Source organism: Acipenser ruthenus, chromosome 43, assembly GCF_902713425.1.
Source record: "Acipenser ruthenus chromosome 43, fAciRut3.2 maternal haplotype, whole genome shotgun sequence".
Classification (NCBI taxonomy): domain Eukaryota; kingdom Metazoa; phylum Chordata; class Actinopteri; order Acipenseriformes; family Acipenseridae; genus Acipenser; species Acipenser ruthenus.
In genome coordinates this window covers 9101914-9114413 of record NC_081231.1, presented here as the reverse complement: position 1 = coordinate 9114413, position 12500 = coordinate 9101914, and the positions used below count along the sequence as shown (strand labels likewise).

The following is a 12500-nucleotide window of genomic DNA, read 5'->3' as shown; positions in this document are numbered from 1 at the left end:
TTGACTTTAATAATTAAATTGATGTCGATTTTTTTTATTTCTGTGGTAATGTTGCCTGAGCAAGACAGACAGGGTGCGTTCACGCCATGCACACTTTCGCCATTCTGCACAGAATCGGAGCAAGTAGCCAATGAATTTTCAGAATCCTTACAGAATCTGCGCAGACTTAGCAAAGTCTGCGTCTCGTGAACGCACTCTTTGTCTGACAGCCGCTACCTTTGACCTTTCTGATTGGTCCATTGCGACGCGAACAGCGCGTAGCAGAATACAAATGAAACAAATGTATTTCTGTATTTGCTCGCTTCATTCGCGCCGGTTGCGTTGTGCATTACTCCATTTAAATCAATAGTTTTCATTATTTTTGCTCGCGTCCGGTGTGCATAGCTCTTTCAACATGCAAGCCCACGCCCATTGACGTGTTTGATTTGGCATTGTATGCTGCAGAGCTGCGCTTACACTCCGACTTTTAACAATGTGTTTGTTAACATTTATGTATTTAGCTTTTTTTGTTTTTTACAGAACTGCCCCTTTAGTCACAGTCACGCCCCCCCCCCCCCGTGTCTATGTATGAATTACTGACTCATATTTGTGATTTGATTACACCAGCAGATGAACTGATAATGTATGGATGTTACTTTGTGAAAACAATACAATATTAATAAATAAATAACTAAATAAATAAATAAATACTACAACATTTTATAAACAAATACATGATACACCAAACTGTAGCACATTCGTTTACTCTTAATATCATAACAAATATACTTATTATAAATACGCACCTTCTTTTATTTGTTGGGAAACGGTCTGGAACTGCAGTGTTTTTTAATACAGTGCTATTTGAGTATTTAAAATATGGTTATCTTCAAAATTAAAATGTATGTCAGCAACGGTGTGTTAATTAAACGAAGCGCCTGACGCCGCTCGGAACTTTCGCATTTTTAAATCCTAACGTAAACGAGCATATTTAAAGTTACATTTTTATTTGTTTTTCTATGATCGAGTGTGAATCCGCTCTGCAGCACTCCAGCACCCACACAGCTCCCTGACCTGCACACCGCAGGGCAACTGCTGTACAAAGGCTGTTTTATCAGTCCCTGCTGTGGATTCAAATAGTATTGGTTTTAAGAATAAATAATTAAACTCACATGGGGAGGTGTCGGGTCGCGGGGCTTCCTGTGCTGTAAACCTGGACTTCATGGAGACGGGCAGAGCGCAGCTCTCGCTATTCCTTATCCAATACTGCCATCATGTGGTCATTTACTAGAACTGTTTGTTATCTATCTATCTATCAGCTCAGTTGACCTTTGAAATGACTCGTAATAACCTTAACCCCTGTGTAAAGATAGACATTTCAGATACATTCTTAAAATACAGCAAACAGAATATTTACAGGATAGCCAGGAGAGTACTGTGTGTATAAATAATAACGTTTTCTGTAATTGCTCTTATTTGAAATCATTCTCTTGTATTTATCATGCTTACTGCCTGTTCTTACTGGACTCATATCAGCAAATAGTTACTATCAGGTTTAGCTGCTCTTAGTCGAATTTGCTCTTATAATTTACTGTGTGCTTTATTATTTTGATCTTACTTGAATTGATTTTATGGTACTTTCATATCTGCTCTTATCTGTATTATGATATTCTGAAATGTGATGTTTTATAACGTGATACTTTGTACTGTGATAACTTGTAACAACTGTAAGTCGACCTGACTGTCTGCTAAGAAATAAATACTAATAACAGTAATGATGTCATTGCTGATTTTCACTACCTGTACTACCTCTTGTAAACAGCAGAGGGCAGCAGCGACCGCTTGTCACGGAGCTGTGTTCAGATCAAATAACATGTTAGTTTAATACAGTGGTGGCCGGTACGTGGATCGCAGAGATTTTCGGTGGATGTCGGGTCGAATCACAGCATATACTCACACAACAGTGTTTGTTTCGGCTGATGGGCAGAGTCTTCTGTGTCGTCCAGTAGCACAGATGAAATCTCAACAGTTTCTGCGTCTGAGACGAACAAAATGCTTGTGCGAAAATACTTTTTAATTTAGCGCACGTAGGCGACTAGAAATTCCTAAAGGTAGACTATAAAAAATAAACGTGATTTATTTTTTCAGCTGGAAAGTAAAACAAAAAAACCTCACATTCGGATCTAAACTCTAAGCTCAATCGTAATGCACCCTGGGAATGTAGTTTATTGGTGTCCACTGCCCACTGTTAAACACACATTAAAAACTACAAATCCCATACCCGCCAGTTTCACTGATTTATCAGTGCGATGGCTACTCGTTTCCAGACAGTTTGTCAAACCAAGATGAGGAAAATAACAAATTCAGAGATGTCGACGTCTTTACAGTGAATGAGCAATGCAGGTGTTTCAGAAATTGAAAGCGAACAGGGAGCTTCGAGTTAGTTGCAGCGTGTTCACAGTCGTGTAAAATACAAGTTCAACCAACAGTGGCTAAAAGATTTCCCCTGGCTTCAGTTTGACAATGTTAAAAAAAACTCCATGTTTTGCACGTTTTATCAGGATGCAGGGGAACTGATGGCAGGACAGACTGCATTTTAACAGGGAGCCAGGAGTTGAAACATGAAAATATCTTAAACACAGCGCTTCAAAACGGAGAGGCAGCTCAGCGCGCCGCCATGAACAGCAAGCAGCGCCTTCTGAGGAGCATGCGAGCAGGCAGCTAAAATAAATAAATAAAATAAATAAATAAATAAAGAAATAAAGAAATAAAACGTTAACCATTTTAATTGTGTCGATGCAAAAGAATTAAACTGCACACGTGTTATGTAAGAAAGAAGGAACAAAAAGATCTGTAGACATTCAACAATACATTTAAGCAAAACATGTTTATTATTATTATTATTATTATTATTATTATTATTATTATTATTATTATTATTATTTGTGTGTGTGTGTGCGCGTCAAGCACTTATATTTAATCTCGCTTATAATTGCTGGTCATAGCTTTTAGTTGGTCAAAGCAAGTAGTTTTTAATACAGTGCTATCTGAGTATTTGAAATATGGTTCTCTTCAAAATTAAAATGTCAGCAGCGGTGTGTTAATTAAACGAAGCGCCTGACGCCGCTCGGAACTTTGGCATTTTTAAATCCTAACGGTCTCTGCTCAGCGGAGTGGAATGTTCAGGAGCCGGTTGCCTAGCAGCGTCTCCGCCTCCTTCTCTGCCCCGCCCCCTCTCTCCCTCTCTCGTTGCTCCAGCTAGGAGTTCACATTCAGCTTCCTTAGATTATATAGCGCCATTCTTTACTAACTTTTACAAATGAGCTTATTGGAGGCTTCGTGTTTTTAAGATGGTTCAGGTGCAGTCCGGGCAGACTGACTGCAGCATCATTACAGTATACCGCACTGCGCTCGGCTTTGTGTGGAGGCTGATACACAAAATAATGAACGACTGGTAAAGAAATCACATGGATTGCTTTTTAATGGTAAATGTGTATCTGGTATTCCAAGTATTACCTACAATTAATAACTCAGCTGTATTCATATTCAGAATGTAATACAGTATTAAGACAGGGTCCAGTATTAGAAATAAATAAACACGCTTTAAGAGAAACAGCAGTGATGTTTATTGCCCATTCCCATCCATTCTCTATATGTTTCTACATTGTGGTTGCAATCCAGAGGGACAAGGGACTCAGTGATGTTAAATGAAAAACTAGAGCCCTCAATTAACCAATATAGAAAGGAAGGGGGGAGAAATGTATTGCCTGCGTGCAGTACCTTCCACTTTCCTCTATTAAATGTCATTTGCCATGTGTCTGCCCAGTTCTGAATGCTGTCGAGATCATTTTGAATGACCTTTGCTGCTGCAACAGTGTTTGCCACTCCTCCTGTTTTTGTGTCACTTGTTATTGATTTATTTATATAAATGTGTGTTTTGTTGTTCAGCTCTTTATTATTATTTCTCATCTCGAGTGTGGTTTGATGTATTTGCTTCACTGGACCCCCCTAAACTACTTTCTCTCTTTCCTCTATGGAACTATACGAGCGAAACTCCGATTGGCTGAAGGACTGTCTGCCCAATGCACCCCCCCACCCCCCGTTGCTTAGCAACCGCGTCTCCCGTTCCACGGCTCTGCTTGATCTCCCCGCCCTGCCAATCATCTCCTGCCTTTATAAATGCGGAGGAATATTGTGAGAGGGAGAGCCGGACTTGTAAAGGAGATTCCGCGCTGCAGACTGGAGCTGGAACGCGGAGAGACTTTATAACTTCGTGTCGCACACCAGGAAGGCTGTGTCTGACCGGGAGGGGATCATTTCAAACACGGGGTGCAGCGTGTTGGGGTTCCCCGGTCAGGGAGCCTCTTAGTTTATTGTTAACGTTGTGTGGTTTATTTGATAGCTGTCCCGCTCCTGCAGCAAGGAGTCCTCTGTGTTTATTTGTTATATTTTATTTTATTCTTGCGTGCACGCAGCTGTTTTATATATTCATTTTAAATAGATTGGGGGGAATTGGTACCGTGTACTTTACAAATGTAATGTAGTTTGTAACGAGACCATTCAACTGCTGACGTTGTTGTCTACTTTATATGCATCACAAAAAGAACAGAATTGCTGATCTGGTTAATTAACTTTACTATAAGAAACTGATAGATCCAAGTATTTTATATAAACTGCAATAATATAATCTGTGGTAATTAGTTTAATTAACTGCACTATAAGAAACTGATAGATTTAGATTCTGTTTTATTGTATTATCCTTATATATATATATATATATATATATATATATATATATATATATATATATATAATATATATAATATATATATATATATATATATATATATATATATATATATATGTGTATAATCTCTAATTGTTAGACTGTGAAGTGAAGGTGGCATTGTCATATGGTTTACATTATTGTTAATGTGCTTGAGATTTTTAAAACAATTACTAATAAAAACTTGTAAAGATTATTTTTGGTGTATGATTGCTTGGTTTCTCCTGGATGAAAGAGTTTGTGTGTGAACCAACCACTCGACGTCCTTGTCCTCAATAAACACAAGGTGCCGTAGTCAAATTATTAACATAAATGTAGCTATATGTATATAAAGACCTGCTACACAAGCAACCAACCGTTTGCTAAACTATTTAAGGACCAAGCGTTTTTTTGGCTGTATTTGACTCTCTTCCTATAACAATGCACAAAAAATCAATTTGTTACAGTCTCATCTTGGAATGGGTGTCCTTGTTTTCAGGACACTCTGGGGAACGTTATAGCTTCTCTTAAATAATCTGTCAAAGCCGTCTGGCAAGGCAAGCTGTGGCTTTCAATTTGAAATTTCAGTATGATGAGGTGTTGACACAATCTCGGTCCTTAAAGGGTTAAGAGCCAAACACACTGACCAATTGCGCCACAGCAATTTTCTGCGGGATACGAGGTAAAAAATCACGCGCCTTGACAGGTTGCATTCCTGAAACTGACAGCTCGGCACCGTTGGTTGTTCTTGATAGGAAATGGTGTTGTTGGAGTCGGGGTATAGCTCAGCGGTAGAGCATTTGATTGCTGATCAAGAGATCCCGGTTCAAATCCGAATACCCCCATTTTTATTTAAATTAAAATACAAGTTGCATTATAGAATTTTTCATTTCAGCTGCAAATGTACAATCAAGTAACAAATAGTGTTTTAAAGACAGCAACAAGGTACGGACGGGGATTGAACCCGTGATCTTCGGTTTACGAGACCGACGCCTTACCACTTGGCCACCGCACCCTTCATGACTGCAAATGAAATCGGAAGCTTGGACTCTATTGAGAAGGCTGCCCGGAAAGACAATCTGCCTGGAAACCAACCTTACAGTTAACAGCTGAATGCCAAGGATGGGCAAAATAGTCTTGGAAACTCTTTAAATACAAAACATTGGTCTCCATATTTATTTAAAATACAAATAGAAAATAGGTTGCCAGACATGTATTTTAAATAGAAATGAGTAAATACTATTTTGCAAATAGTATTTTTTTAAAACACTTGACACCCTCTACCGGCTGTAGTATACACCCATTTTTTATTTATTGTTTTCATAATAATGAACTGGAAGTTTCAGTACTGCCTCAGTCCACAAGCCTGTCAGGAACCGTATTTTGATCCAAAAGAACTGGTACTTCTATAGCAATAATTACAGTAGTTTTAGGCTGTCTTTGAAAATGAATTACTCTGGAGTTAAGAATCGTACATCTTTTACCAGAAACATTTTGTTTTACATGAAATGGATTTCATATTAGAGTGAAGCTATGGTCGCATTGCTGAGTAAGGAATGACCATAAAACAAGGCACATGCTAATTCTGAGGACACACTCGTTTTAGGTGTTAACCCTATTATTTGCAGCAGCAGCGATTCAATTTTAAAGCTTTACGCCATTTTTCAACTTTTTATTTACTTAAAACAAAAATGCAGTTTCTGCTCAATTTGTAATAAAGCAGTACTTGTTATATGATCCTGATAGTAATCGTAATATAATCAGAGTCTTCTGAGGACACAGACGCCGTTACCCACAGTGACTTACAATCATAAACAAAAATACATTTCAAGAATCACAGTTCAAGTATTCATACATATAAGAGCAAGATCAAATACAATGACTTCAGTTCTAAAAAGTACAAGTATATGACAAAATACGATTCAATAATCAGAGCAGATAACAGTGTCAGTGATAGTTACATCAGGATATGATTAAATGCAAAATACTACAGATTGAATAACACTTGTGGCAGATTACAGTACAGTAAATGTAGTAGAATAAGGAGCAGATCAGAGCAAGTAAAGCACATTAAGGGAGAGTGATAAAGTGTCCAGAAGGAAAATAGGAGTTCTACAGGTGCTGTCTGAAGAGGTGAGTCTTGAGGAGGTGCTGGAAGGCGGTCAGGGACTGGGCAGTCCTGACATACAGGAGGCCGCACACCCTTCATCTTTCTGGAGCTCCGCCACGATCTGAAATAACAACTGGATACGTCATGTGAATATGCTGTATATCTAAACAGCGATGGCTCCCTCTTTCACTAGCACACTGAAACACACTGAGAGTCTCTGTAAGTCACCTTGGATAAAGGCGTCTGCTAAATAAACAAATAATAATAATAATAATAATAAATAATGAAACACAGACGTTTTAGGTGTTAGCCCTAATATTTGCAGCTTTTGTAAAAATCAACTTACGGTTCAAGTGGGGTCACTGGAAACTGTCAAATTTACAATTTTCTTTTTTTAATGAAGTATAACCCTCAGTTAGGTCCCACCGAGATTTGAACTCGGATCGCTGGATTCAGAGTCCAGAGTGCTAACCATAACACCATGGAACTGACGGTGCGGTCCTGTAGAGCGCCTGGCAGGTCTCTCCTGCTGCTCCAAAGTGTCAAACGTTCTCGCTGGCGGACCATGAAGCGCTTTTTTGGTATCAAAATATGACTTGTATTCACATTACATTGTGTCTGTGTGGTGTGCATGGCTTATCCCTCCTCTCTCCCACTCTCCTACTTAACCTGTTGATTATGAAGTAGTGATACTTAACTTGATCGCTGCCATCGTGTTTTTTTGGAGGGGCTGTTTTTTGGTATCACAGTATGCTAATGAGCTGACAATATTTGTATTTTTGTTTACGATTGTAAGTCACTGTGGGTAACGGCGTCTGTGTCCTCAGAAGGCTCTGATTATATTATGATTACTATCAGGATCATATAACAAGTACTGCTTTATTACAAATTGTGCAGAAACTGCATTTTCATTTTAAGAAAAAAAAAAATTAAAAAATGGTGAAAAGCTTTAAAATCGCATCGCTGCTGCTGCAAATAATAGGGTTAACACCTAAAACGAGTGTGTCCTCAGAATTAGCATGTGCCTTGTTTTATGGTCATTCCTTACTCAGCAATGCGACCATAGCTTCACTCTAATATGAAATCCATTTCATGTAAAACAAAATGTTTCTGGTAAAAGATGTACGATTCTTAACTCCAGATTAATTCATTTTCAAAGACAGCCTAAAACTATTGTAATTATTGCTATAGAAGTACCAGTTCTTTTGGATCAAAATATGGTTACTGACAGGCTTGTTGACTGAGGCAGTACTGAAACTTTCAGTTCATTATTATGAAAACAATAAATTAAAAATGGGTGTATACTACAGCCGGTAGATGGTGTCAAGTGTTTTAAAAAAAATACTATTTGCAAAATAGTATTTACTAATTTCTATTTAAAATACATGTCTGGCAACCTATTTTCTATTTGTATTTTAAATAAATATGGAGACCAATGTTTTGTATTTAAAGAGTTTCCGAGACTATTTTGCCCATCCTTGGCATTCAGCTGTTAACCGTAAGGTTGGTTTCCAGGCAGATTCTCTTTCCGGGCAGCCTTCTCAATAGAGTCCAAGCTTCCCATTTCATTTGCAGTCGTGAAGGGTGCGGTGGCCAAGTGGTAAGGCGTCGGTCTCGTAAACCGAAGAGCACGGGTTCAAACCCCGTCCGTACCTTGTTGCTGTGTTTAAAACACTATTTGTTACTTGTTTGTACCTTTGCAGCTGAAATGAAAAATTCTATAATGCAACTTGTATTTTAATTTAAATAAAAATGGGGGTATTCGGATTTGAACCGGGGATCTCTTGATCAGCAGTCAAATGTTCTACCGCTGAGCTATACCCCGACTCCAACAACACCATTTCCTATCAAGCACAACCAACGGTGCCGAGCTGTCAGTTTTCAGGAATGCAACCTGTCAAGGCGAGTGATTTTTTACCTCGTATCCCGCAGAAAATTCCTGTGGCGCAATTGGTCAGTGTGTTTGGCTCTTAACCCTTTAAGGACCGAGATTGTGTCAACACCACATCATACTGAAATTTCAAATTGAAAGCCACAGCTTGCCTTGCCAGATGGCTTTGACAGATTATTTAAGAGAAGCTATAACGTTCCCCAGAGTGTCCTGAAAACAAGGACACCCATTCCAAGATGAGACTGTAACAAATTGATGTTTTGTGCATTGTTATAGGAAGAGAGTCAAATACATCCAAAAAAACGCTTGGTCCTTAAATAGTTTAGCAAACGGTTGGTTGCTTGTGTAGCAGGTCTTTATATACATACAGCTACATTTATGTTAATAATTTGACTGCGCCACCTTGTGTTTATTGAGGACAAGGATGTCGAGTGGTTGGTTCCGCACAAACTCTTTTATCCAGGAGAAACCAAGCAATCATATACCAAAAATAATCTTTACAAGTTTTTATTAGTAATTGTTTTAAAAATCTCAAGCACATTAACAATAATGTAAACCATATGACAATGCCACCTTCACTTCACAGTCTAATAATTGTCTAGTAGATTATATATATATATATATATATATATATATATATATATATATATATATATATATATATGGATAATACAATAAAACAAACTCTAAATCTATCAGTTTCTTATAGTGCAGTTAATTAAACTAATTACCACAGATTATATTATTGCAGTTTATATAAAATACTTGGATCTATCAGTGTCTTATAGTAAAGTTAATTAACCAGATCAGCAATTCTGTTCTTTTTGTGATGCATATAAAGTAGACAACAACGTCAGCAGTTGAATGGTCTCGTTACAAACTACATTACATTTATAAAGTACACGGTACCAATTCCCCCCAATCTATTTAAAATGAATATATAAAACAGCTGCGTGCACGCTAGAATAAAATATAATATAACAAATAAATCAGAGGACTCCTTGCTGCAGGAGCGGGACAGCTATCAAATAAAGCACACAACGTTAACAATAAACTAACAGGCTCCCTGACCGGGGAACCCCAGCACGCTGCACCCCGTGTTGGAAATGATCCCCTCCCGGTCACACACAGCCTTCCTGGTGTGCGACACGAAGTTATAAAGTCTCTCCGCGTTCCAGCTCCAGTCTGCAGCGCGGAATCTCCTTCACAAGTCCGGCTCTCCCTCTCACAATATTCCTCCGCATTTATAAAGGCAGGAGATGAATGGCAGGGCGGGGAGATCAAGCAGCGAGCCGCTGGCAAGCAGAGCCGTGGAACGGGAGACGCGGTTGCTAAGCAACGGGGGGGGGCGTGCATTGGGCAGACAGTCCTTCAGCCAATCGGAGTTTCGCTCGTATAGTTCCATAGAGGAAAGAGAGAAAGTAGTTTAGGGGGGTCCAGTGAAGCAAATCCATCAAACCACACTCGAGATGAGAAATAATAATAAAGAGGTGTGCAACAAAACACACATTTATATAAATAAATCAATAACAAGTGACACAAAAATAGGAGGAGTGGCAAACACTGTTACAGCAGCAAAGGTCATTCAAAATGATCTCGACAGCATTCAGAACTGGGCAGACACATGGCAAATGACATTTAATAGAGGAAAGTGGAAGGTGCTGCACGCAGGCAATACATTTCTCCCCCCTTCCTTTCTATATTGGTTAATTGTGGGCTCTAGTTTTTTATTTAACATCACTGAGTCCCTTGTCGCTGTGGATTGCAACCACAATGTAGAAACATCTAGAGAATGGATGGGAATGGGCAATAAACATCACTGCTGTTTCTCTTAAAGCGTGTTTATTTATTTCTAATACTGGACCCTGTCTTAATACTGTATCACATTCTGAATATGAATATAGCTGAGTTATTAATTGTACATAATCCTTAGAATACCAGATACACATTTAGCATTAAAAAGCAATCCATGTGATTTCTTTACCAGTCGTTCATTATTTTGTGTATCAGCCTCCACACAAAGCCGAGCGCAGTGCGGTATACTGTAATGATGCTGCAGTCAGTCTGCCCGGACTGCACCTGAACCATCTTAAAAACACGAAGCCTCCAATAAGATCATTTGTAAGAGTTAGTAAAGAATGGCGCTATATAATCTAAGGAAGCTGAATGTGAACTCCTAGCTGGAGCAACGAGAGAGGGAGAGAGGGGGCGGGGCAGAGAAGGAGGCGGAGACGCTGCTAGGCAACCGTTCATTCAGATATCATTTAGAAATCTAGTTACAAGATTAAACACAATGTTACAATATTAAATCTTAGCTAGATTTAACATTTGTGTGTGTGTGTCAGTACCTGTGTGACAGTGTGTGTGTGTGTTTGTCAGTACCTGTGTGTGTGTGTGTGTGTTTGTGTCAGTACCTGTGTGTGTGTGTCAGTGTCAGTACCTGTGTGTGTGTGTCAGTGTCAGTACCTGTGTGTCAGTACCTGTGTGTGTCAGTACCTGTGTTTGTGTGTGTGTGTTCTGGGATAAGGAAGATAAGATAAGATCTGGGATAAGGAAGAACTGCCCTCACAGCTCAGGGACGCTCTGATAGTGACAAGAACTGCCCTCGGAGCTCAGGGACGCTCTGATAGTGACAAGAACTGCCCTCGGAGCTCAGGGACGCTCTGCTAGTGACAAGAACTGCCCTCGGAGCTCAGGGACACCCCGATAGTGACAAGAACTGCCCTCGGAGCTCAGGGACGCCCTGATAGTGACAAGAACTGCCCTCGGAGCTCAGGGATGCTCTGATAGTGACAAGAACTGCCCTCGGAGCTCAGGGACGCTCCGCTAGTGACAAGAACTGCCCTCGGAGCTCAGGGACGCTCCAATAGTGACAAGAACTGCCCTCGGAGCTCAGGGACGCCCCGATAGTGACAAGAACTGTCCTCGGAGCTCAGGGACGCTCTGATAGTGACAAGAACTGCCCTCGGAGGTCAGGGACGCTCTGATAGTGACAAGAACTGCACTCGGAGCTCAGGGACGCCCTGATAGTGACAATCTTCAAAAAGGGAGACAAGGCAGATTGTGGGAACTACAGGGGCATCTCCCTCCTGTCAACCACGGGCAAAGTACTTCTACCCTTGTCTGCAGAAGTTCTCCCAGAATCGCAGTGTGGTTTCCACCCATCCAGAGGTACTGCAGACGTGATCTTCACAGCACGCCAACTACAAGAGAAATGCCGGGAACAAAAGCAGCCATTGTACTTGGCCTTCATAGACCTAACGAAAGCCTTTGACACAGTTAACCGCCACGCTCTCTGGCGGATTCTCTCGAAATACAGCTGCCCTGACAAGTTCGTCGGAATACTGAGGCTGCTGCATGACGACATGTCTGCCACAGTGCTCAGCAACAGCGGCTCTGAGTCAGAGCCCCTCACTGTGGAGACAGGGGTCAAACAGCGGCTCGGAGTCAGAGCCCCTCACTGTAGAGACAGGGGTCAAACAGCGGCTCTGAGTCAGAGCCCCTCACTGTGGAGACAGGGGTCAAACAGCGGCTCTGAGTCAGAGCCCCTCACTGTGGAGACAGGGGTCAAACAGCGGCTCGGAGTCAGAGCCCCTCACTGTGGAGTCAGGGGTCAAACAGCGGCTCTGAGTCAGAGCCCCTCACTGTGGAGACAGGGGTCAAACAGCGGCTCTGAGTCAGAGCCCCTCACTGTGGAGACAGGGGTCAAACAGCGGCTCTGAGTCAGAGCCCCTCACTGTGGAGACAGGGGTCAA

General features: G+C 40.6%; 1 protein-coding gene and 3 non-coding genes across 4 annotated transcripts in view; 1 reads left to right on the top strand and 3 right to left on the bottom strand.

The window, feature by feature from the left end:
• Positions 1–12500, bottom strand: part of LOC131709380 (zinc finger protein 79-like) — a 237825-nt gene that overhangs the window by 18495 nt on the left and 206830 nt on the right. The gene's annotated exons all lie outside the window — the stretch shown is intronic.
• Positions 5688–5759, bottom strand: trnat-cgu (transfer RNA threonine (anticodon CGU)). The gene has a single exon. It is a non-coding gene; the product is annotated as a tRNA-Thr (tRNA).
• On the bottom strand, positions 7272–7343 carry trnaq-cug (transfer RNA glutamine (anticodon CUG)). Its single transcript has one exon. It is a non-coding gene; the product is annotated as a tRNA-Gln (tRNA).
• On the top strand, positions 8438–8509 carry trnat-cgu (transfer RNA threonine (anticodon CGU)). The gene has a single exon. It is a non-coding gene; the product is annotated as a tRNA-Thr (tRNA).